The 25,840-nt window shown below is 38.2% G+C and overlaps 1 protein-coding gene across 1 annotated transcript in view; it reads left to right on the top strand.

Moving 5' to 3' along the window:
* LOC123870420 overlaps positions 1–25,840 on the top strand; it is a 49,103-nt gene continuing 23,263 nt past the window's right edge. The window contains exon 1 of the mRNA XM_045913724.1: positions 1–171. The gene's annotated coding sequence lies outside the window, so the exon portion shown is untranslated. The remainder of the gene's footprint in view (positions 172–25,840) is intronic.

Genomic DNA, 25,840 nt, shown 5'->3' with positions numbered 1-25,840 from the left:
CGCCGGCAAACCGACCTCCACGCACACGCGCGCCCCAGGTCCGCTACGCCGAGCAACGCCGGCCCTTTGCGGCCAGGAGCCCTGACGGCGCTTCCACACACCAGGACATTCCACCCGGAGACACCACCGCGCCAGCGCCGGCGTTCGCACACAAGGCTCTGCGGACTAAAGGTACGGAACATCTGTTAATCACGATTTTCGACCATTCATTCGCCGAACCACATTCGTTAGACCTACTCCCTTATGTCTGGGGCTGCCGCAATACGACAGGGTGTCAATATTTTGTCACGTTACACCAATCAATTGACTAATTAAACACGTGCGGCATTAACTTCTTTACCTTACGGCTTCGCGATTACTTTGTCCGACTACACAACAGTAGCTCTCCAAACTCTACGTAATTTGATCATTGTTTTAAAAGAATGATGATCAAGCTATTGACAAAATAAGCACTAAAATTAATATTTCATTAATTAGTAAGTAAATTAGCTAATTTTGTGTATTCATCGATTAGATCTAGCCCAAAACTATTGGATTGAAACGGCTGTTGACAAAAGATTCTACTTTAAAAGTTAAGTGTTGGTAAAAGCTGTTCAATTCAAGGTAGGTATTTCTTCTAGAAATTTCTTTCATATTTATTGGATAAATTGTGAAATTAAATAAGGTGTTTTTCAAAATGTATCCAACAGCTTTGTGACCAACACGCAACATTGCGAGTGGTTATACTCCAATTAACCTTAATGAGATGCTTTCCGTGCTTTCAAAACATCCTTAAAGTCCTAGCTTTGTGCTTTTTTCCTCATAGTGTTTCGAAGTGGTTTACTGTGTTAACAAGTAGATGCTCTCTGACAGACATCATTAATTATTCTTTCATGAAACGTGTTTGCGACATTTTGCGGTCGGAAAATCTTTTTCATAATGTTACATTAGGGTTTCGGCGGAGCTTTCGGATTTACGAATCAAAATTTTCATGTTTCGATACAGTACTATATGCTTTGTGTTTGACACATAATACCTACTAAATGGCAATTTCTTTCAGAAGAATACTGTAACTTTTGGAACAAGATGTTTTTGAGTTCACTGAGCGAATATCATTAATTTTTTTTAATAAATTAGTAAGAAAAAAAATGGTATATGTTAATGAATCAATTGTGTCGTTCAAAAATAATGCTATTTATAACATTTACTACCACCTAGGTACCTATTACAATTATAATATTCTGTGGTACTACTATCTGCTCAACATACTGTATAGACTGATTTGAATATCGGCATTGCAGTAAAATGAAGCTTTAGCGACTATGTATTATATATATGCGTGAAAATTATGACTAGATATGTAGATTGTAGGTAGCAATGATTATATTTATTGTATTTTGATTGAATCGTCTGCATCGACGCGGGATATACTTATACAGGATGGAAAGTATAGGTATAGGTGTGTGAGAGGATAATTTTCTCAATATAAGAGATACAATTAGACATACAGACTTGAGATAATAAGCAATCGCTTGAGTTCATATTTTGATAACGAGCAAACGAGCAGTCATCTAATGTTAAGTGATTACAGCTGTACACGTACATTAGCACCATCAGAGTAACCACCAATGCGTGTCGGCAACTATTCTCTTCTGGTTGGTAGCCTTGCCCATGGACATGTAATGACTCAGTTCCATAAAGAAAGATGGCAAGGATGAGCTTGTGAGCGAATTTTTGTTCATCTTTCGATCTCTTCATAGTTAAGAGAGCTGCATAGACATAGCGCTCTTTGCCACGCTTTTCTACCCAAAGTAGGTACCTAAGTACTGTAGTTACGTAAAAATTACAAACCAAATAAAAGGATTTATTAGTTACGGCGATAAATTATACATAAGACCGATTTTATCCACAATAAATAGGTACAATTCTAACTGCCTTTCGTGAATGGCCTCAACTTCTTTGACACTGTCACGTCTTACTTTTTTACACGAAACCGCATAATAAAAGCCGAGTTGGCTGACATACCGACATGTAAAAGCCTCTAAATAAAAGATTTTAAAAAAAGCTGAGTTTAACTACGACAATTCAATTTTATCGCTGAGAAGAAAAATTAGACTATTTCGCCTATTTTTAGGGTTCGTTCGTCTGACTGTCTGTCGTGTCTGTCAAGATAAGGAGAACCAAATTAACCTTACTTCCCGTTGACTTATAATCATGAAATTGGGCAGATAGCCCTTATAGTATAAGTAAAGGCAAAATCCAAAAACTGTGAATTTGTGGTTACATCACAAAAATAATATTAAATGGTTACTTAATGAAATCATGGATGATATCCGTTATTAATTTACAGTGTTGTACAACTGTTGGAGCAATAATTTTTATTATACTGGTCTGGTATTTCTTGTACGACGGTACAGAACCCTTCGTGAGCGAGTCCAACTCACACTTGACCGGTTTTTTACTGTAAAGAAATACAAATTCTAAGTCCCTTAGAAGGCTTTTATTGTATTCAACACTTGTATTGATCTCAAGTTCATAACCACTTCAACAAAGCCACCGGGGCTTAATCTTTAGACTCTTTTATAACAACACAACTCATCGCAGCTTTATAATTCTACTGAGGTGTACAACGGCATACATAATATTATTGTTAGGAGATTTATGATTGCAGAATATTGAATAAATTCAATAAATGCGCAGTAAACTCATGAATACCTACCTACTACTAATTACGGTTCATCTAATGTGAATAAGTACGATGAATACTGATTAATATTTATAATAAGCAATGCAAAAAATATTTGAATAAGATATATTCTATTCTATTGTATTCATAATCAACCGAAGACATTCACTGCTGGATATAGGTCTCTTGTAGGGACTCCCACAATCTACGCCGCCTGAATCTAGCGGCTCCGTAGACTCATATGATGTTGTCTGTCAACCTAGTGGGAGGTCTTTCCACGCTGCGCTTTGCAACGAGGTCTCTACTCTCTAGGTAACAGTGGCGTGCACAAAGTTTGAAGCCAGAGTAAACATTCAGGTAGAAACCAATCTACACGCAGGTGATAAAGAATAAATAAGCTTGAGTTATTACACCTATGGTAAGCAGTGCGTTTGTGCCTCTATGCACAAACCTACTATACTACTTTGTATACCTACCCACTTAGCACGCCACTGCTAAGTAGGTAGGTATACAAAGAAAGACGTTTTCAATTTGAAATAAGCTGGATCTCAAAGTTCTTTGAAATTCGTGAACAAGTCCAAACTTTGAGTGAAACTAATCAAGTCTGCCTTGCTCATAATATTTTGATACTCCTACTTACTGAAGCGTGATCAACTTAGGTACAACTTACGAGTAAAGGCATTCAAAAAAGCCTCAATAGCTTAACGGTTATAGGAGCGGACTGAAATCCGAAAGGTCGGCGGTTCAAACCCCACCCGTTGCACTATTATCGTACCCACTCCTAGCACAAGCTTAACGCTTAGTTGGAGGGGAAAGAGGAATGTTAGTCATGATTAAAAATGGCTAATATTCTTGTTAAAAAAACACCACAGGCACAATCATTAGTTTCTAGAATATGTCTGCAAAATTTTATGGACTTTGGTTGCTTAATATTCAAATGAAATTGGAACTACGTTTGTATGGAGCGAGTGACGGAGAAACCCCTCTTAATCATCACTTTATTTAACAGTGAAGAAAACGTGTGGAAGTCGTAAGGAAGCCTTAGGTTGAAATCTATAGAGCGCACTTTGACTTTGCTTAGACTTAAGTTCCAGTAAAAACGAGACAGATTGATGCCTGCGGTATAACGCTGTCTCGTTTTGTCTTGTCTGCCTGAGAGTTCCCCATAATGTTCTCACACTATAGGCTATTATCGGTCTATGGGTAAGAAGTCGCAACTTCTGGATAGGTTTCCGACTGCGTTGACTCTCTAACAGCCTCAGCATTTGAAATATTCATTGATTATTTTTTAAGTAAATACGTAAAAAAAAATATTTCTGTTTAACCCGTTTAACCGTAGAAATATTTTTTGCGCCCTCAAGTGATACCAAGTATGTGTAATAATCACGTCCATAGACTCCATGTAACGCTTGCTAGATAAATTATTATGCACATATTTTATTTTACGAAACTTACAACGTAGGTACGTTGCCAAATCATCTAAATTTTATGAAGCATGCTTAGCCAGGAAATCTTTTGTACGTCTGCCAACTTCTTGGGTACGCCTTTCAGATCAATTTAGTTAAAATGTACAGGAAAAGGACTTCGGCTTTGGTCACTCTAAGCATGTAAAATAAAGTGGCCAAAAAATACTATATGCTTCATAGAAAAGGACTTCAGTTTTCGGTACTCTAAATTCTTGAAACGACTAAACTTTTCTTAAAATGTAAGCGTGTGGGTAAAGTGGCCAAAAATATTATCCTCTATAGAAAACTAGCTGATTGCCCGCGAATTCATCCATTTAATAATCTCATGGGAACTCTAATTTTCCGAGATAAAAATCAGCATATTTCAGGTCTTTAACTACTATGCAAAATTCACTTCTATCCATTGCTCTGTTGCCGCGTAATTGAAGAACACAACAACAAACAAACACACTCGTATTTATAATATGGGTATTATTAACTTAAAACAAGTCCATCAGGGTATTATAAGGTAGGTACGTTTTTTTTAATCGAGCTGTGTAAATTATTTAAGGACGTCTTTGCAAAATGAATAGGTATCAAAATTGCACTACTACATAAGTACACTGCCCACACGCACACAGCTGCGTCAAAATGAGTGAATCGACTTGATTTTGATACTTTGATATTTTTATTTTATTTTATATTTGGTCATCTATTTTTTTAAACAGTTTTTTTTCTAAATATGTATCTTGACAATAATACAGTAAGTAGAACAGTGCCTACAGACTAAGGGTCTGATGATGAATTTGGAACCTACTACTGGAACTCAGAGACGAATAGAGCTAGGTGTTTCGAGTTTGAGCTCATTTTCTTAGTCATGATGAGATCTTACCTCCGGATTTGTGGAGTGACCTGATGGTATACCTCGGAAGTCACTATTGGAACTCGGAGACGAATAGAGCTAGGTGTTTCGAGTTTGGGCTCATTTTCTTAGTCATGATGAGATCTTACCTCCGGATTTGTGGAGTGACCTGATGGTATACCTCGGAAGTCACTATTGGAACTCGGAGACGAATAGAGCTAGGTGTTTCGAGTTTGGGCTCATTTTCTTAGTCATGATGAGATCTTACCTCCGGATTTGTGGAGTGACCTGATGGTATACTTTGGAAGTCACTATTGGAACTCGAAGACGAATAGAGCTAGGTGTTTCGAGTTTGGACTCATTTTCTTAGTCATGATGAGATCTTACCTCCGGATTTGTGGAGTGACCTGATGGTATCCTCGGAAGTCACTATTGGAACTCGGAGACGAATAGAGCTAGGTGTTTCGAGTTTGGGCTCATTTTCTTAGTCATGATGAGATCTTACCTCCAGATTTGTGGAGTGACCTGATGGTATACTTTGGAAGTCACTATTGGAACTCGAAGACGAATAGAGCTAGGTGTTTCGAGTTTGGACTCATTTTCTTAGTCATGATGAGATCTTACCTCCGGATTTGTGGAGTGACCTGATGGTATCATTGGAAGTCACTATTGGAACTCGGAGACGAATAGAGCTAGGTGTTTCGAGTTTGGGCTCATTTTCTTAGTCATGATGAGATCTTACCTCCGGATTTGTGGAGTGACCTGATGGTATACCTCGGAAGTCACTATTGGAACTCGGAGACGAATAGAGCTAGGTGTTTCGAGTTTGGGCTCATTTTCTTAGTCATGATGAGATCTTACCTCCGGATTTGTGGAGTGACCTGATGGTATACTTTGGAAGTCACTATTGGAACTCGAAGACGAATAGAGCTAGGTGTTTCGAGTTTGGACTCATTTTCTTAGTCATGATGAGATCTTACCTCCGGATTTGTGGAGTGACCTGATGGTATCATTGGAAGTCACTATTGGAACTCGGAGACGAATAGAGCTAGGTGTTTCGAGTTTGGGCTCATTTTCTTAGTCATGATGAGATCTTACCTCCGGATTTGTGGAGTGACCTGATGGTATACCTCGGAAGTCACTATTGAAACTCGGAGACGAATAGAGCTAGGTGTTTCGAGTTTGGGCTCATTTTCTTAGTCATGATGAGATCTTACCTCCGGATTTGTGGAGTGACCTGATGGTATACCTCGAAAGTCACTATTGGAACTCGGAGACGAATAGAGCTAGGTGTTTCGAGTTAGGGCTCATTTTCTTAGTCATGATGAGATCTTACCTCCGGATTTGTGGAGTGACCTGATGGTATACCTCGGAAGTCACTTTTGGAACTCGGAGACGAATAGAGCTAGGTGTTTCGAGTTTGGGCTCATTTTCTTAGTCATGATGAGATCTTACCTCCGGATTTGTGGAGTGACCTGATGGTATACTTTGGAAGTCACTATTGGAACTCGGAGACGAATAGAGCTAGGTGTTTCGAGTTTGGACTCATTTTCTTAGTCATGATGAGATCTTACCTCCGGATTTGTGGAGTGACCTGATGGTATCCTCGGAAGTCACTATTGGAACTCGGAGACGAATAGAGCTAGGTGTTTCGAGTTTGGGTTCATTTTCTTAGTCATGATGAGATCTTACCTCCGGATTTGTGGAGTGACCTGATGGTATACCTCGGAAGTCACTATTGGAACTCGGAGACGAATAGAGCTAGGTGTTTCGAGTTTGGGCTCATTTTCTTAGTCATGATGAGATCTTACCTCCGGATTTGTGGAGTGACCTGATGGTATACCTCGAAAGTCACTATTGGAACTCGGAGACGAATAGAGCTAGGTGTTTCGAGTTTGGGCTCATTTTCTTAGTCATGATGAGATCTTACCTCCGGATTTGTGGAGTGACCTGATGGTATACCTCGGAAGTCACTATTGGAACTTGGAGACGAATAGAGCTAGGTGTTTCGAGTTTGGGCTCATTTTCTTAGTCATGATGAGATCTTACCTCCGGATTTGTGGAGTGACCTGATGGTATACTTTGGAAGTCACTATTGGAACTCGAAGACGAATAGAGCTAGGTGTTTCGAGTTTGGACTCATTTTCTTAGTCATGATGAGATCTTACCTCCGGATTTGTGGAGTGACCTGATGGTATCATTGGAAGTCACTATTGGAACTCGGAGACGAATAGAGCTAGGTGTTTCGAGTTTGGGCTCATTTTCTTAGTCATGATGAGATCTTACCTCCGGATTTGTGGAGTGATCTGATGGTATACCTCGAAGTCACTATTGGAACTCGGAGACGAATAGAGCTAGGTGTTTCGAGTTTGGGCTCATTTTCTTAGTCATGATGAGATCTTACCTCCGGATTTGTGGAGTGACCTGATGGTATACCTCGGAAGCCACTATTGGAACTCGGAGACGAATAGAGCTAGGTTTTTCGAGTTTGAGCTCATTTTCTTAGTCATGATGAGATCTTACCTCCGGATTTGTGGAGTGACCTGATGGTATACCTCGGAAGTCACTATTGGAACTCGGAGACGAATAGAGCTAGGTGTTTCCAGTTTGGGCTCGTTTTGTTAGTTATGACGAGATTATACCTTGAAACTTGTTGGAGTGCTCTGAAGGTATACTTCAAAAGCCACTATTGGACTTTCGAGTCGAGTAGAGTTAGATGTTATGAGTTTGAGCTCGTTTTGTAAGTTCCAATAGTGACTTCCGAGGTATACCATCAGGTCACTCCACAAATCCGGAGGTAAGATCTCATCATGACTAAGAAAATGAGCCCGAACTCGAAACAGCTAGCTTTATTCGTCTCCGAGTTCCAATAGTGACATCCGAGGTATACCATCAGGTCACTTCACAAATCCGGAGGTAACTTCTCATCATGACTAAGAAAATGAGCCCAAACTCGAAACACCTAGCTCTATTCGTCTCCGAGTTCCAATAGTGACTTCCGAGGTATACCATCAGGTCACTCCACAAATCCGGAGGTAAGATCTCATCATGACTAAGAAAATGAGCTCAAATTCGAAAAACCTAGCTCTTTTCGTCTCCGAGTTCCAATAGTGGCTTCCGAGGTATACTATCAGGTCACTCCACAAATCCGGAGGTAAGATCTCATCATTACTAAGAAAATGAGCCCAAACTCGAAACACCTAGCTCTACTCGTCTCCGAGTTCCAATAGTGACTTCCGAGGTATACCATCAGGTCACTCCACAAATCTGGAGGTAAGATCTCATCATGACTAAGAAAATGAGCCCGAACTCGAAACAGCTAGCTCTATTCGTCTCCGAGTTCCAATAGTGACTTCTGAGGTATACCATCAGGTCACTTCACAAATCCGGAGGTAAGATCTCATCATGACTAAGAAAATGAGCCCAAACTCGAAACACCTAGCTCTATTCGTCTCCGAGTTCCAATAGTGACTTCCGAGGTATACCATCAGGTCACTCCACAAATCCGGAGGTAAGATCTCATCATGACTAAGAAAATGAGCCCGAACTCGAAACACCTAGCTCTATTCGTCTCCGAGTTCCAATAGTGACTTCCGAGGTATACCATCAGGTCACTCCACAAATCCAGAGGTAAGATCTCATCATTACTAAGAAAATGAGCCCAAACTCGAAACACCTAGCTCTATTCGTCTCCGAGTTCCAATAGTGACTTCCGAGGTATACCATCAGGTCACTCCACAAATCCGGAGGTAAGATCTCATCATGTCTAAGAAAATGAGCCCAAACTCGAAACACCTAGCTCTATTCGTCTCCGAGTTCCAAAAGTGACTTCCGAGGTGTACCATCAGGTCACTCCACAAATCCGGAGGTAATATCTCATCATGACTAACAAAATGAGCCCGAACTCGAAACAGCTAGCTCTATTCGTCTCCGAGTTCCAATAGTGACTTCCGAGGTATACCATCAGGTCACTCCACAAATCCGGAGGTAAGATCTTATCATGACTAAGAAAATGAGCCCAAACTCGAAACACTTAGCTCTATTCGTCTCCGAGTTCCAATAGTGACTTCCGAGGTATACCATCAGGTCACTCCACAAATCCGGAGGTAAGATCTCATCATGACTAAGAAAATGAGCCCAAACTCGAAACACCTAGCTCTATTCGTCTCCGAGTTCCAATAGTGACTTCCGAGGTATACCATCAGGTCACTCCACAAATCCGGAGGTAAGATCTCATCATGTCTAAGAAAATGAGCCCAAACTCGAAACACCTAGCTCTATTCGTCTCCGAGTTCCAAAAGTGACTTCCGAGGTGTACCATCAGGTCACTCCACAAATCCGGAGGTAATATCTCATCATGACTAACAAAATGAGCCCGAACTCGAAACAGCTAGCTCTATTCGTCTCCGAGTTCCAATAGTGACTTCCGAGGTATACCATCAGGTCACTCCACAAATCCGGAGGTAAGATCTTATCATGACTAAGAAAATGAGCCCAAACTCGAAACACCTAGCTCTATTCGTCTCCGAGTTCCAATAGTGACTTCCGAGGTATACCATCAGGTCACTCCACAAATCCGGAGGTAAGATCTCATCATGACTAAGAAAATGAGCCCAAACTCGAAACACCTAGCTCTATTCGTCTCCGAGTTCCAATAGTGACTTCCGAGGTATACCATCAGGTCACTCCACAAATCCGGAGGTAAGATCTCATCATTACTAAGAAAATGAGCCCAAACTCGAAACACCTAGCTGTATTCGTCTCCGAGTTCCAATAGTGACTTCCGAGGTATACCATCAGGTCACTCCACAAATCCGGAGGTAAGATCTCATCATTACTAAGAAAATGAGCCCAAACTCGAAACACCTAGCTCTATTCGTCTCCGAGTTCCAATAGTGACTTCCGAGGTATACCATCAGGTCACTCCACAAATCCGGAGGTAAGATCTCATCATGACTAAGAAAATGAGCCCAAACTCGAAACACCTAGCTCTATTCGTCTCCGAGTTCCAATAGTGACTTCCGAGGTATACCATCAGGTCACTCCACAAATCCGGAGGTAAGATCTCATCATTACTAAGAAAATGAGCCCAAACTCGAAACACCTAGCTCTATTCGTCTCCGAGTTCCAATAGTGACTTCCGAGGTATACCATCAGGTCACTCCACAAATCCGGAGGTAAGATCTCATCATGACTAAGAAAATGAGCCCAAACTCGAAACACCTAGCTCTATTCGTCTCCGAGTTCCAATAGTGACTTCCGAGGTATACCATCAGGTCACTCCACAAATCCGGAGGTAAGATCTCATCATGTCTAAGAAAATGAGCCCAAACTCGAAACACCTAGCTCTATTCGTCTCCGAGTTCCAAAAGTGACTTCCGAGGTATACCATCAGGTCACTCCACAAATCCGGAGGTAAGATCTCATCATGACTAAGAAAATGAGCCCAAACTCGAAACACCTAGCTCTATTCGTCTCCGAGTTCCAATAGTGACTTTCGAGGTATACCATCAGGTCACTCCACAAATCCGGAGGTAAGATCTCGTCATGACTAAGAAAATGAGCCCAAACTCGAAACACCTAGCTCTATTCGTCTCCGAGTTCCAATAGTGACTTCCGAGGTATACCATCAGGTCACTCCACAAATCCGGAGGTAAGATCTCATCATGACTAAGAAAATGAGCCCAAACTCGAAACACCTAGCTCTATTCGTCTCCGAGTTCCAATAGTGACTTCCGAGGTATACCATCAGGTCACTCCACAAATCCGGAGGTAAGATCTCATCATTACTAAGAAAATGAGCCCAAACTCGAAACACCTAGCTCTATTCGTCTCCGAGTTCCAATAGTGACTTCCGAGGTATACCATCAGGTCACTCCACAAATCCGGAGGTAAGATCTCGTCATGACTAAGAAAACGAGCCCAAACTGGACACATCTAGTTCTTCTAGTCTTCAAGTTCCTGTCGCAGCCTTCGAAGTTCACTATCAGATCACTATCATGCTCAAGAAAAAAATCCAGCTAACCATAAAATGTGATAATAGGTACATAATATTATCATTATTATCTTACCTTGCCAAAATATCAGCACAATCACGGAATAAGTACCTATAAATATCAGTTAGGGTTTTGTCGAACTATTTTGTGTTCGTACAGCGATCTTTTCCACATCAAAAAATTATAGCAACCGACGCAGAGACCACCCACGAAGGCGGCTGGCCGCTGACTGATATAATTTTGAAATCATACCATTGCCCGCCCAATATCAAAATAACCCTTAGTGCACTGTATTAAGGTTTGCGGTTAAAGCAAAATACGTGAAAAATTTATACACGATGTTTTTATTTATTTTTATACTATTATTAATATAATAATCCTATATTTTGAGGTGCACATTATGTGCTAACGGAAAATATTTATTAGAAGAATAAAATCCGTACGTAAACTGAGAAAAATGTACCTAAACTTGACCCTAAATCGTTAATTCTGCGTGGAAGAGGTGAAGGAAAATCGTTCTTATAGTATCAAAATTAATGATTTTATCAAAAAATTACTCGACCTCTGGAGATAAAGGACCAATCTATTTTTAGCAATCTGTAGTTCCAATTTACTTAGTATATTTTAGCCACAAAGCGTACCGAAAATCTATACAAGTGTGCAAATACGTCCTTAACAGGGCTCTCTCCGTCACTCGCTTCTACTCGCTTCATACAATCGTAGTTCCAATTTCATTTAAATATTAAGCAACCAAAGTCCATGAAATTTTGCAGACATATTCTAGAAACTAATATCTATGTCTGTGGTTTTCCAGATTTCTGTTAAAATATTCGGTTTCAAAATTACGCGGTCTTAATAATTTACATACAAATCTTTGAGCCCCTGTAATTTTAAAACTACATATTTTTAGAAAAATCTAAAACACCACAGACACCGATATTAGTTTCTAGAATATGCCTGAAAAATTTCATGGACTTTGGTTGATTGATATTCAAATGAAATTGGAACTACGATTGTATGAAGCGAGTAGAAGCAAGTGACGAAGAGAGCCCTGTTAAATAATTTACACAGCTCGATTAAAAAAAACGTACCTACCTTATTATACCCTGATGGACTTGTTTTAAGTTTCGAATCCTCATGTAATATTTGATTGACTGTTTTGAGTAGGTAAATATCGGTAGTGATTAAACAGAAACTTTAGACGTAAACATCCGTTGGAGGTTCAGCAAAATTTCTACTGGCGTGGCATAGCTTGAAATCGAGTTAGGCTTATATGGCTAACATAGGATAACATAGCAATTGTACATTTAGAACAAGGGTATCTGTGCATCTGTCTGTGGCATCGTAGCTCCTAAACTAATGAACCGATTTTAATTTAGTTTTGTTTGAAATGTGGCTTGATCGAGAGTGTTTTAGCTATAATCCAAGAAAATCGGTTCAGCCGTTTGAAAGTTATCAGCTCTTTTCTAGTTACTGTAACCTTCACTTGTCGGAGGTGTTAATTTTTTTTAATTTACACGTGTAGTGAGGCGTATGTGGAAGTCCCTATAAGCCAGTAGAGAGTAGAGAGCTATGTCCAGCGTGGACGTCTATCGATCGACAATGATGATGATGATGATAACGATATTATTGCTCAAAAATAGCACACCCACCAAATTACTTAACTGGCCCCTTTGAAAACAAGAAACGTTAATATTATACAACGCTGATGTGCCGTCAAAAGTCTTGCCTTTTCAACGTGAAAAGCTCTCTGCGAGTTGAAAGGAATTTACATTCCAAAGGCATTGTTCTCACTTACTGACCTCCTTAAATATTTACGACTTTTCTTTCTAGACGTTAAGGTAATTGCTATTTGACAAATCGCAAAAATGCTGTACTTTGAAGTAAATTGTTTATTTTTCTAAAGCATTAACAGCTATTAAATACATGCAATTAAAAACTTCAGTTTGTGAAGATTATAAGGGCCTCTTTTTATTTAGTATACATTATCCCAATAAAAAAAAAACCAAGTTGAAAACATTGCTGTTCGCAACTTGTTCTGTAAAAGTTTTCTTTAACATCTTGATACTTTGAAGCCAACCTCCAGAAAATGATATGTTTAGGTTTAGCAATCAATTTTAACTGTTAGTTTTATACTAAATGTTTTTCGTTTCTTAAATAATCTAAAACTAACCAAAAAACTTCCTGTGCTATTTATTTTCTTGCAGGCGCTCTATGGAATTCAGTGTCCACTGGACTGTCATGGCGGAAGGACTGTGCGCGTCATTTCGTCGCAAAATATTATTTAAAATGAATTTAAGCTTATTATTTTTGAATGAAAGTTGTGTTTATAATCGTTGAAAAATAAAATAGGGATTTTTTCATTTCTAAATGAAGCCTGCTTATATACTAAATTTTATTCTAAAGTTACGGTTTTACCAGGTAAATACTCGGAGGTTGTCATAGATTATGATGACAGATAGTAAGTGTTCTAAATAGGTATTATACCTATGTTAGGAGATAGCGCGCCTCGTTCCGGGTGCCGTGTTCCGAAATGGATTTCGTAGTAGTGCAAGTTTGGTGCAAGCCCCACATGACGGAGGGGTATGCGTCAGGCATTTCCTGTGTACAAAAAAAAGACCTATATTTCGGATCCATATTTCATCACTGACAATATGCACTATTCAAAGACTGTTCTTCAAGCATTGAGGAATTTTGGACAGAGACATCTCGAAGGTTCCCGAAGGCTGCCTGAGTTAGATTTGTCGGCTAGCTAGCTTTTTTCGAAATTGGACTTACTTAGCTGGATTGTGTGTTAGAGCTTTCTTATGAGATATTATATGTACATAATATAACCATGGGTCTCATAAGAAAGCTGTGATGGTACGGTGTGATCGTCTATACTAGTGGTTAAGATTAGGCATTATGAAGAGATAAATAAGAAATAAACTCAGCTGAATTATAGAAACACCTAGGTATTTAAAGTCATGAGTTATTTACAAGTAATTAATTGGTACAGTACGTTGGGTGAACACGTAGACTTCTCGACCAGCTAACAGGTTTACACGGATTGAATTATAAAAAATTAATGTAAAATTTCAATTCCTCAAAATAGATATAATGAGTGGAGAGATCTGCTAATTTAGAACGTCCTGTTAGTGTGGAAAATCAGTTGATACGTGTATTTGCCTTATTTAGGCCATCGGTTTGAGACCAACCGGCATTCCTCAAGCACGGGGGGAGCCCTACACTGAAATCTCAGTCTTTTAGCATTGTTATCGGGGCACAGCACTTGGACTCTCCTATTTCGCTGCGAAGCGTTTTCAATTTGCCTAGGTACGGAAACCTAGGTTCTTTTCAATGAGCTCTGGGCTCGCCCCAAAACCATGGTATTTTTGTATATTTATATATTTGTTTGATTGATTGTCAATAAATTGGCCAATTTATTAGTTCGGAGAGTCCAGCTGTATAAAGACATGACGTGTTTGCTTTGTGCCGGAATCTCGCTGCTGGTACGTCACCAATCAACCATGTACCATATAATATCAAGCAAAGGAATTACAAAGTACAGCAAAACTAGTATTTTTATCTATTCAAAAACTCGGTGATTCACAAATTCAGCTGGCGTCGGTTTTAACAGATAATGTTACCTAAAATGCTGTTTGGGAAAGATCGGTACACCATAAAAAAAAAGGTACCTACCTGCCTCGCCATCTGTCCTCCGGAGGCAGCGTGTATTCCATTGTCTCGTTCAGGGTATTTTAGTAGGTAGATGAAATTTAGCTGTTACTCGAAAGTATCCTCGACAAGGTCCCTTTAAGGTGTCTTTAGCCTGGGATTCGAACCCAGCCAACCCTATTATCTTTAGTAGTGGAGAGCATTCTTGGTATATTAGTACTAATCGTTTTGTGATAATAAAAGTATAAGGAAAAACCATCGTGAGAATTTCACATAATGGTATAAAATACCATATGATGAAGGTAAACTTGATCGAGAGTTCTCTATGAAGTCCGCGCTCAGTAGTGAGCCGGTGAAAGCTGTTCATGTTGATGAAGACGATGTTTATACCGCGGTAGCTAGTAGTTTATAGCACACCACCTTATTTTAGCTATTGAGTAATTTTTCTACCAAATCTATAATTGTAACGACAAGTGTCATTCCATCAGACTGCATTAGACTGCTAATTCAATTTTATTCCCTATTTAATGCTGAATAAGAGCTAGTATTATAAATAGGTGCACTGCTGAAAAAAAAACCTAACCTAATTTTTACTTAATAATAGGAATTGTGATTGGTAAATAGGTCATATGAGAAAATCTTAATATTGGAGCTCAAGTTAGTTCGATACATGGTTTCTTCGTATCTTTGGCTTTGTTAATATTACAATACGATAGTCTAGCCTCCAAACAAATTGAATCTCCATTATTAAATGTCTAGGAAAATGTATCTAAATATAGCAAATAAAAGATGATAGTTATACCCAAGTGCATTTATTTCTGGTAAATAATTGTTTATTTACTCATACAGTTGAGTATTTAGAAAAAAAGAAGAGAAACTGAATTTATTATTTAGACTGGGAATTAAGTAACTTTATTACATTAATTAATTCCCGGCCGAATATTTGCTTCCTAAGCCATACTAATTATTGAAAGGGAAAAGCAAATATTCAAACAAAAAAACCCTTTCGGCTTTATATAATATTATGTACACCATTTTATCTAAAATACACACATGCCCACATAATCAATAGAGATATTATCCATAATTCTTACTTCTATAATAAAGTAAATTTTAAGGACACACATTATGCGTAAATTATAATATATTCATTATTTATTCTAGATATATTTGAATCCTAGTTCCACAAAGAGAAATGTCCCATTTCTATAATTTTGGATGCAAATCTAATAGTTATACACAATATTGTAACACCTCCTAATATCCAAATAATAATATCATCTCTAATTTAGTTTGTAAAATAATTCTTTACTCAAGATTTTTGGAACTGATTTTCAAATAATCTAGTTTAAAATTAAATGTAAATTAGTACATCACCATATATCAGCTTCTGCTGGCCCGGATACACACTATTTTATTCTATTTATAATTTTTCTATTATTAACTATACAATTGCAATATATTTCTACACTTAATTAATATTCACTGTTAGGCTCTACTGCACGTTGAGCCAGACCTCAATCGAATGTCCCTCTCGGTCCCCCAGTGTAGACTTAAAACGTCCACACGGATGTCTTTGTCCACGCCCATGATCTGAAATGCAAAAAAAAACCAGCGAAATTTCGGTTTCTGATTGGTTCACTCTTGCGCACAGAATTTCTCTGGCTGATGGCTAATTGGCTGAAAATAAAATGTATTTCAAACTTCCCTTAATGGGCCGTACCTTTTACTTTCTCACGCCCTTGCCTTGCCTAGACCACTCGCATAACACGTGATTACAATTTTGTACACTTGTAGAGATTTCTAAGTTAAAATTTACGACTTTTATCTAATTTATGACCGACCCTAACGCAATTTAGCTTTAGAGCAATTTATTTTGCCCTTTTGTTTTTTATACTTCCTTTCCTACAATTACTCAGAATCTTAACTAATTTATTTCTTTTCGTGCGAGATTTTTGTTTTTAAGAGCAAGGCTTCAAATTTCCGACAGTCATAAAACCGTATGACGGATGGCAAGGCCATCTCACGCTCCCCCAAAATAGATTTTTAATACACGTAGCTCCTTTTGTCCCTGCAGCTGTGCTAGTCGTTTCAAAATCTATTTTTCCCCTTATCTGTATTAGAACGCTAGTATCTGACCTCCTACGCCTATCTATTATACCCTCGGGCATGACCATAGCTATTTAACTCAGGTATCTCTTTGTTTAGTGTACCCCAAACTACCTGTTTTCTGTCCCTTTTAATACTCTAGTTTTACCTATCTTTCTATTTATCTACATAGTACCTAAACAAATGAATGGCATTGTAGTTACCCTTAACTTTACCAGTATGAACGTCTATTAATGTATATACATTATTATATGGAACTGCCCCTATTATGTACGGTCCTTCATATAAGCGCATGAATTTTTTTGTCAACTTTTTATCCGCATCTGACTTCGTAAAAGTCTTAAGTTTCACTAAATCTCCGATTTCGAATTGTATTAACTTATGATTTTTGTTATAATGTAATTGCCTACTTTCGGCCGCCTTATCTATGTTTTGTCGTGCCTGCTGTCGAATCTGTTCTAACGGTTCACCCTGTAAGTCTGTCCTCACCGATGAGTCAGTGTTGAAATCAGTCGATAGCAGAGTACGCTTTCCATATATAATCTCGTTTGGCGAATATCCCGTTGTAGTATGTATTACCTGATTATAACAATCTTCTATATCCGATAATAGATCTACCCATGAACGATGCGATTTGTCGCAATACGTCCTGAATAATCTACCTAACTCTTTATTAACCCTCTCTGTCGAATTTGGCCGCGGATTTCTAACTGATGTGTGCGTTAATTCGATACCTAGTTGGCGAATACCTAACTCGAAAACTTTTGAAGTAAAGTTCGCGCCTCTGTCTGAACATAATGTCTTAATTGTGACCTGCTTATGAAACTTTTTTACACAAGTTAAAGTAGCCTTCCCACTAGCCTGGCGTAGTGGGTATAGTCTGATTAACTTACTATAAGCATCTTGCATTACGAATATGTATTTAAAACCAAATCGTCCTGCCGGTAAAGGTCCAAAAATATCGCAAAAAACTCTCTCTCCTATTTCCTTCGCTATTACAGTTTTTATCGGCCCCGTGTGCGTTTCCAAAGCATGTTTTGACTTTTGACATGCCTCGCAAGCTCTTACAACACGACCTATTATACGAGACATATTTGGGAAATAATATTGACGTTTCATCAGAGCATAAACCTTGTATCGCCCGAAATGACCTACTTCTTCATGTATGCTAACTATCAAATCCCTTAGTATGTTCTCGGGAACATATAACCTTAAGATATCCCCTTTTATGTCTCTTCTATAAAGAATCCCTTCTTTAAGCACGTAGTACTTTGATTCAGAAGTGTCTGCTGTTTGCACGCGTCTAATTATCTCACTAGCAGTCTTGTCGCGACTTTGATAACTACCTATCTCTCTCCATCGCTCCCGCACTAATCGTCCTAATGATGTTTTAAATAGATTCATTTCAGGCCCCGTGACCTTGTTAGTTAATACATCGGTGGTCCCCTTTAAGTGTCGAGACAATACGTCTGCTACAATGTTTAGTTTACCTTTCACATGTTCGACTGTGTAATTAAATCGCCCTATATAATGTACCCAACGTATCATCCTAGCACTCAATAGTTTGCACGTCTGCAAGAAAATCAGACTTTTATGATCAGTCCTAATGACTAAATTCGCTCCTCTCAAATATGTTTCAAACTTTGACAAACTGAAAATGATGGCCCATAGTTCTTGTTCAGTAACTGTCCATTTGCGTTCTGTCTCTGTCAATGCTTTACTACAGAACCCTAATATTTGTTCTTCACCTGCTTCATTCAATTGATAGACATAACCCGAAACCCCCAAATTACTGCTATCGGTTTGTAAATAATAAGTTCCCTTAGGATCTGGGTGTACAAGAAGTATCGTGTCTATAAACAATTTCTTGACCCTTTCAAAACAATCGTTAATTTCCTCTGTCCATGACCATTTCGTATTTTGTTTTAATAGGTCACACAGTGGTTTAACCTCTTCGCTATATTTTGAAATAAATCTTCTGAAATAATTTATTAATCCCAGAAATCCTCGTAATTGTTTTATAGTCCGAGGTATAGGGAAGTCTAATATAGCTTTAACCCGTTCAGGATCCATACGTACCCCGTTAGTATTTACTATGTGTCCTAACAACTTTACCTCTACACATAAGAACCGACACTTCTCTAATCTTCCAGTTAAGCCTGCGGTTTCTAATTTATCTAACACTCGATCTAAATGTTCTAAGTGTAACTTTATGTCCCCCGTAGTGAATATGACTATGTCGTCTAAATAGTTTACGCAAAACTCTCGTACTCCTACTAGGATATAATCCATTGCTCTCGAGAACCCTGCTACAGAAGTTTTTAAACCTTGAGGTAAAACATTATAAGTATACGTCTTCCCCATGAACGAGAACCCAGTATACTTCCTAGAATCTTTATGCAAAGGTATTTGAAAATAGGCATTATTCAAATCAATTAAACTGATATAATTTACTCCATGAAAGGATTGTAAAATCTCAGATGTGAGTGGAGGCGCGCCCGCGTCACCTACCATTTTCTTATTCAACTCTCGTGCGTCCAATAAGAGTCTTATTGACCCATCTCGCTTCTTAGTGAAAGTGAGGGGACTACAGTAAGGAGTCGCTTCCTGTCTGATCACGCCTAGTTTTTCTAACTCTTCTAATTCGGTTTTTACCTGTTCTCTATACGCCAAAGGTACCGGATAACTGTGTTTTACAAAAGGTGTTTCGTCTAATAGCTCAATAACGTGTTCGTACTTGTTTGTCAAACCTAAACCTTCCGCAAATACCTTACAGTGTTTGTTTAACACAGGTAGTAATAATTCCTTTTGTTCATTACTTAAGTTCGCGTCATCTAATTTTAATCCCTTAAATTTCTCACTATCTAAATTCATGTCTGATACACTTTGTTCCACTGGCCTAGAGTTTTGATTTAATATTAAATTAATCGTGGCTGCGTTCGTCTCTCCCCCTAACCTTTCGATTTTGCAGTCCGAATTCAGCCTAACACAAGACCTAACGCCCATATGTTCAATAGTCAAAGTGTGTTCACCATTACAGTTCACTATTCCTTTTACCCGCTCTAACCAATCGTATCCTAGAATCAATGACCTAGGAAGACGTCGCATAACTAGTACAGGTGCTTCAACTAAAGTACTACCTAACTGAAACTCTATTAGCACTAACCGATTTGTGCTTTCACTTCGCGATCCAAACGCGCCTTGTATTTGAATTGCTGGAATAGCGATCTCTGGCAATGTCCCATGTTCTCTTAGAATAGAGTCGTACAATTCCCTAGTTATTCCACTAATCTGACTTCCCGTATCTATGAGTGCACTCATACTTCTTCCATACAATCTAACACATACTTCAGGTAACCTAGGTAAAGAATAATCAACACTCACATCGGTTTGTTCATCTAATTCATGATACATTGTGTACACATTCAAACCTCTCCTCATACAAGTTTCACAAGTCACGCCTAACTCATTACACTCTGTTACATTTTCAAACTGGTTTTCCAATAAGATTCCTATACTCCTAATTTCAAATTGACTACTATACTCGTTATAATCAACGCCGCCTCTTAATAACCGCTTAAGTCCCTTATCTCCGGTCCCCAAACTCTGTCCTGGCTTCCATCCACTATTAATTAAGATCCTATAGACTACACCTGTCCTTTCGTGATCTGAGGTCTTTCTGACGCCCGTGCCACACAAGACTAACTGATTTGACCTCGTTTGTGTTGGGCATTCTAGTTTTTTGATGATCCCTCCCCCACATTCTTAGACACAGTAAGATCCTCGCCCTCTTTTACGAACGTGATAGCCGGCCTAATTTGTTTAGATTCGGATACCGTAGGCCTGTTAAAGTTAACCCTAGAACCTAACCGACCACGATAGCCGCGTCCCCTCGTCGAATTTCCCCTAGCTCTCCAACTTCTTGTTGACATTGTTGCTACAATAGGTCGTCTCGATGATGACTCATTGTATCGTCTACCTCTGTAATTATTACTAACAGTACCTCTCGTAAATTGCCTAGGTTTTTCAACAATATTTTGCTCTATGTTTCGAAGAAATTTCGCTCCGTTCATGATGTTAACTTCCTCTGTTCTAGTAAACCATAATCGCTGTATATCTATAGCATAATGTCGCATAATAGAATTGACCAAATCTCTCTCACTAAACGCAATAGTTAATGACTGCATTGATTCTGCTTGCTCAGCAAAATGTTCGGACATCGACATTCCCGAATCGCTTGAATATACCGCATTAATCAATTTATATCTTATAGATTCCTGAATTTGTTCGGTCCAATAATTTCGTCTAAAATCAATCTCGAAGTCAGCGAACGTAGTCCAGCCCTTCGAATACAAGTCCATAACCTTCCGAGCATGCCCCGAGATGCAACCTAACGCTATATCTATTTCGCGATCTAATCCATTTACCGCCCTTATATATTTCTTTAATCGTTTTAGAAAAACGATGGGGTTAGTGAATGGTTTTCCGTCGAAATTTGGTTTAGTTACTGACGGCTGTACAACATATAAATTCCGGGTCTCAGATAATGTACTTGTGCTCGCGGTTTCAAGATTCGACCCCTGCCTATCAGATTTTTCATTTTCATTAATCCCGTTCGACTCGTGTGAAGAAATGCTCGCGATTTCATTTGAACCGGTATTTGAATTTAACTGTTGTAATTTTGCTTCGAATTCGGTGATTTTTTTCAAAATCAACTCTAATGTAGCATTCCCTAAGGTCGTTGTTTGCTCGCTCGATTCTACGGTACTAACATCGCTTTGCCCCGCACCTACTTGCTTTGTTCTACGTCCTTTTCTACCTGAAGACATCCTTTTTTTTTTTTCAATTTGACCCTATTTCTTTTACCTACTTTGGTACTATTTTAAATTTTATTTGAATAACTTTCATAAGTCGCGAAGCCGTATTTTTAATACTAATATAATACTGATACTAATTGCAATCACATGTTTGGGTCTGCTTCGATTATATGTATTCTCAGAGTTTGAAAAAAATTAAGTCTGAGAAATAAGCAAGGAATAATAGCTCGATCTCTGTAGTATCTTCTGAAAACCTGTAAATTTTACATTTATAAGACATACAGCTTATTTCTGCTCTCCTGCTCCCCCTATACATAAATAAATGTAAATGTACAACATATAAATATAAAACAACACGCAGTGTGTCCTTAAAACTTATAATTTATAAATAGTAATGTAAGTTTATAAATTTTTCTCTCTCAAATACCCAATCACAATTTCTACGTTGTGTTATTTTTATGTTAATGTAAATCTAGTCATATCGTTATTTCGAATACGTACATAGATCCCTGGTCACTCGGCATCATATTTCTGTGATGGTACGGTGTGATCGTCTATACTAGTGGTTAAGATTAGGCATTATGAAGAGATAAATAAGAAATAAACTCAGCTGAATTATAGAAACACCTAGGTATTTAAAGTCATGAGTTATTTACAAGTAATTAATTGGTACAGTACGTTGGGTGAACACGTAGACTTCTCGACCAGCTAACAGGTTTACACGGATTGAATTATAAAAAATTAATGTAAAATTTCAATTCCTCAAAATAGATATAATGAGTGGAGAGATCTGCTAATTTAGAACGTCCTGTTAGTGTGGAAAATCAGTTGATACGTGTATTTGCCTTATTTAGGCCATCGGTTTGAGACCAACCGGCATTCCTCAAGCACGGGGGGAGCCCTACACTGAAATCTCAGTCTTTTAGCATTGTTATCGGGGCACAGCACTTGGACTCTCCTATTTCGCTGCGAAGCGTTTTCAATTTGCCTAGGTACGGAAACCTAGGTTCTTTTCAATGAGCTCTGGGCTCGCCCCAAAACCATGGTATTTTTGTATATTTATATATTTGTTTGATTGATTGTCAATAAATTGGCCAATTTATTAGTTCGGAGAGTCCAGCTGTATAAAGACATGACGTGTTTGCTTTGTGCCGGAATCTCGCTGCTGGTACGTCACCAATCAACCATGTACCATATAATATCAAGCAAAGGAATTACAAAGTACAGCAAAACTAGTATTTTTATCTATTCAAAAACTCGGTGATTCACAAATTCAGCTGGCGTCGGTTTTAACAGATAATGTTACCTAAAATGCTGTTTGGGAAAGATCGGTACACCATAAAAAAAAAGGTACCTACCTGCCTCGCCATCTGTCCTCCGGAGGCAGCGTGTATTCCATTGTCTCGTTCAGGGTATTTTAGTAGGTAGATGAAATTTAGCTGTTACTCGAAAGTATCCTCGACAAGGTCCCTTTAAGGTGTCTTTAGCCTGGGATTCGAACCCAGCCAACCCTATTATCTTTAGTAGTGGAGAGCATTCTTGGTATATTAGTACTAATCGTTTTGTGATAATAAAAGTATAAGGAAAAACCATCGTGAGAATTTCACATAATGGTATAAAATACCATATGATGAAGGTAAACTTGATCGAGAGTTCTCTATGAAGTCCGCGCTCAGTAGTGAGCCGGTGAAAGCTGTTCATGTTGATGAAGACGATGTTTATACCGCGGTAGCTAGTAGTTTATAGCACACCACCTTATTTTAGCTATTGAGTAATTTTTCTACCAAATCTATAATTGTAACGACAAGTGTCATTCCATCAGACTGCATTAGACTGCTAATTCAATTTTATTCCCTATTTAATGCTGAATAAGAGCTAGTATTATAAATAGGTGCACTGCTGAAAAAAAAACCTAACCTAATTTTTACTTAATAATAGGAATTGTGATTGGTAAATAGGTCATATGAGAAAATCTTAATATTGGAGCTCAAGTTAGTTCGATACATGGTTTCTTCGTATCTTTGGCTTTGTTAATATTACAATACGATAGTCTAGCCTCCAAACAAATTGAATCTCCATTATTAAATGTCTAGGAAAATGTATCTAAATATAGCAAATAAAAGATGATAGTTATACCCAAGTGCATTTATTTCTGGTAAATAATTGTTTATTTACTCATACAGTTGAGTATTTAGAAAAAAAGAAGAGAAACTGAATTTATTATTTAGACTGGGAATTAAGTAACTTTATTACATTAATTAATTCCCGGCCGAATATTTGCTTCCTAAGCCATACTAATTATTGAAAGGGAAAAGCAAATATTCAAACAAAAAAACCCTTTCGGCTTTATATAATATTATGTACACCATTTTATCTAAAATACACACATGCCCACATAATCAATAGAGATATTATCCATAATTCTTACTTCTATAATAAAGTAAATTTTAAGGACACACATTATGCGTAAATTATAATATATTCATTATTTATTCTAGATATATTTGAATCCTAGTTCCACAAAGAGAAATGTCCCATTTCTATAATTTTGGATGCAAATCTAATAGTTATACACAATATTGTAACACCTCCTAATATCCAAATAATAATATCATCTCTAATTTAGTTTGTAAAATAATTCTTTACTCAAGATTTTTGGAACTGATTTTCAAATAATCTAGTTTAAAATTAAATGTAAATTAGTACATCACCATATATCAGCTTCTGCTGGCCCGGATACACACTATTTTATTCTATTTATAATTTTTCTATTATTAACTATACAATTGCAATATATTTCTACACTTAATTAATATTCACTGTTAGGCTCTACTGCACGTTGAGCCAGACCTCAATCGAATGTCCCTCTCGGTCCCCCAGTGTAGACTTAAAACGTCCACACGGATGTCTTTGTCCACGCCCATGATCTGAAATGCAAAAAAAAACCAGCGAAATTTCGGTTTCTGATTGGTTCACTCTTGCGCACAGAATTTCTCTGGCTGATGGCTAATTGGCTGAAAATAAAATGTATTTCAAACTTCCCTTAATGGGCCGTACCTTTTACTTTCTCACGCCCTTGCCTTGCCTAGACCACTCGCATAACACGTGATTACAATTTTGTACACTTGTAGAGATTTCTAAGTTAAAATTTACGACTTTTATCTAATTTATGACCGACCCTAACGCAATTTAGCTTTAGAGCAATTTATTTTGCCCTTTTGTTTTTTATACTTCCTTTCCTACAATTACTCAGAATCTTAACTAATTTATTTCTTTTCGTGCGAGATTTTTGTTTTTAAGAGCAAGGCTTCAAATTTCCGACAGTCATAAAACCGTATGACGGATGGCAAGGCCATCTCAAAGCTCAGATTCATGCTGCGGGCAATGGGGAGAGCCTAAAGGTTGGAACGCCATTTCGGCGGCCGTGTTTCCTGCCATATATACCTTAGATACCTGCAAGCCAAGAGTGAATAGGCATCTTCTAGGTAAGCGTGCTCCAACTTGGACCTCATCATTGCTTTCTTTAAAGCATGATTGTCGTCAAGCGCAAGCGCAAAGATTCAGGCGGCGCAAACCCGTAGCATGTGGAAGACCCTATTAAAGACCTATGTTCACTGTGGACGTCTGTCGGTTGATGTTGATGATTATGTCTTTAGTGCAAGTAGTTCAGTAGTTTCAGAGTTTATCGATAACAAACAAACAAACCTTTCCTCTTCATAATATATGTAGTTAGTAGCGCAAACTTGGAAAAAATCTCGTGGACACTCTTTGATTTTCCGAGATAAATGTCATTTTACCTGACAGCCCTAATCAATTTTATCACTGATATTAATAACTAATTCATAACCGTTAAACCTAAGTGTCAAAATCTCGTTTTTCTAGTCGAGTTCCGTAGGCTCTTTGAACCCACTGCATTATTATCCCCAGAAAACCTACCATTAGATGTAGGAATAATGGAAAGAGGTCACAACCCTCAGCAATAAAGAATACGATGCGGAGAGAGATGTCACTCTCAAGGTCTTTAAATGTATCCATGCAAAAAACCACGTCGACTGGTTGCTCCGTTGCAGCGTGATTGAATATTAAACCAACAAACACACTTTCGCATTTGAAATATGGCCAGTGATTATAAGAAACAGTTTAAATCTCTCTCTGCTCTCTGAGAGACGTTAGGCAAAGTGAACACGAATTATGACACTTCTGTGTTCTTATACAAGCTTAGGTCTCTCAATTTTGTCAATTAATGTCAAATTTCTTTCTCAGATCAAAACCTAGTAAGTGGTTTAAAT

Source organism: Maniola jurtina, chromosome 12, assembly GCF_905333055.1.
Source record: "Maniola jurtina chromosome 12, ilManJurt1.1, whole genome shotgun sequence".
Classification (NCBI taxonomy): domain Eukaryota; kingdom Metazoa; phylum Arthropoda; class Insecta; order Lepidoptera; family Nymphalidae; genus Maniola; species Maniola jurtina.
Note: the sequence above shows the minus strand (reverse complement) of the source record. Positions and strands in the feature narration are given on the sequence as shown.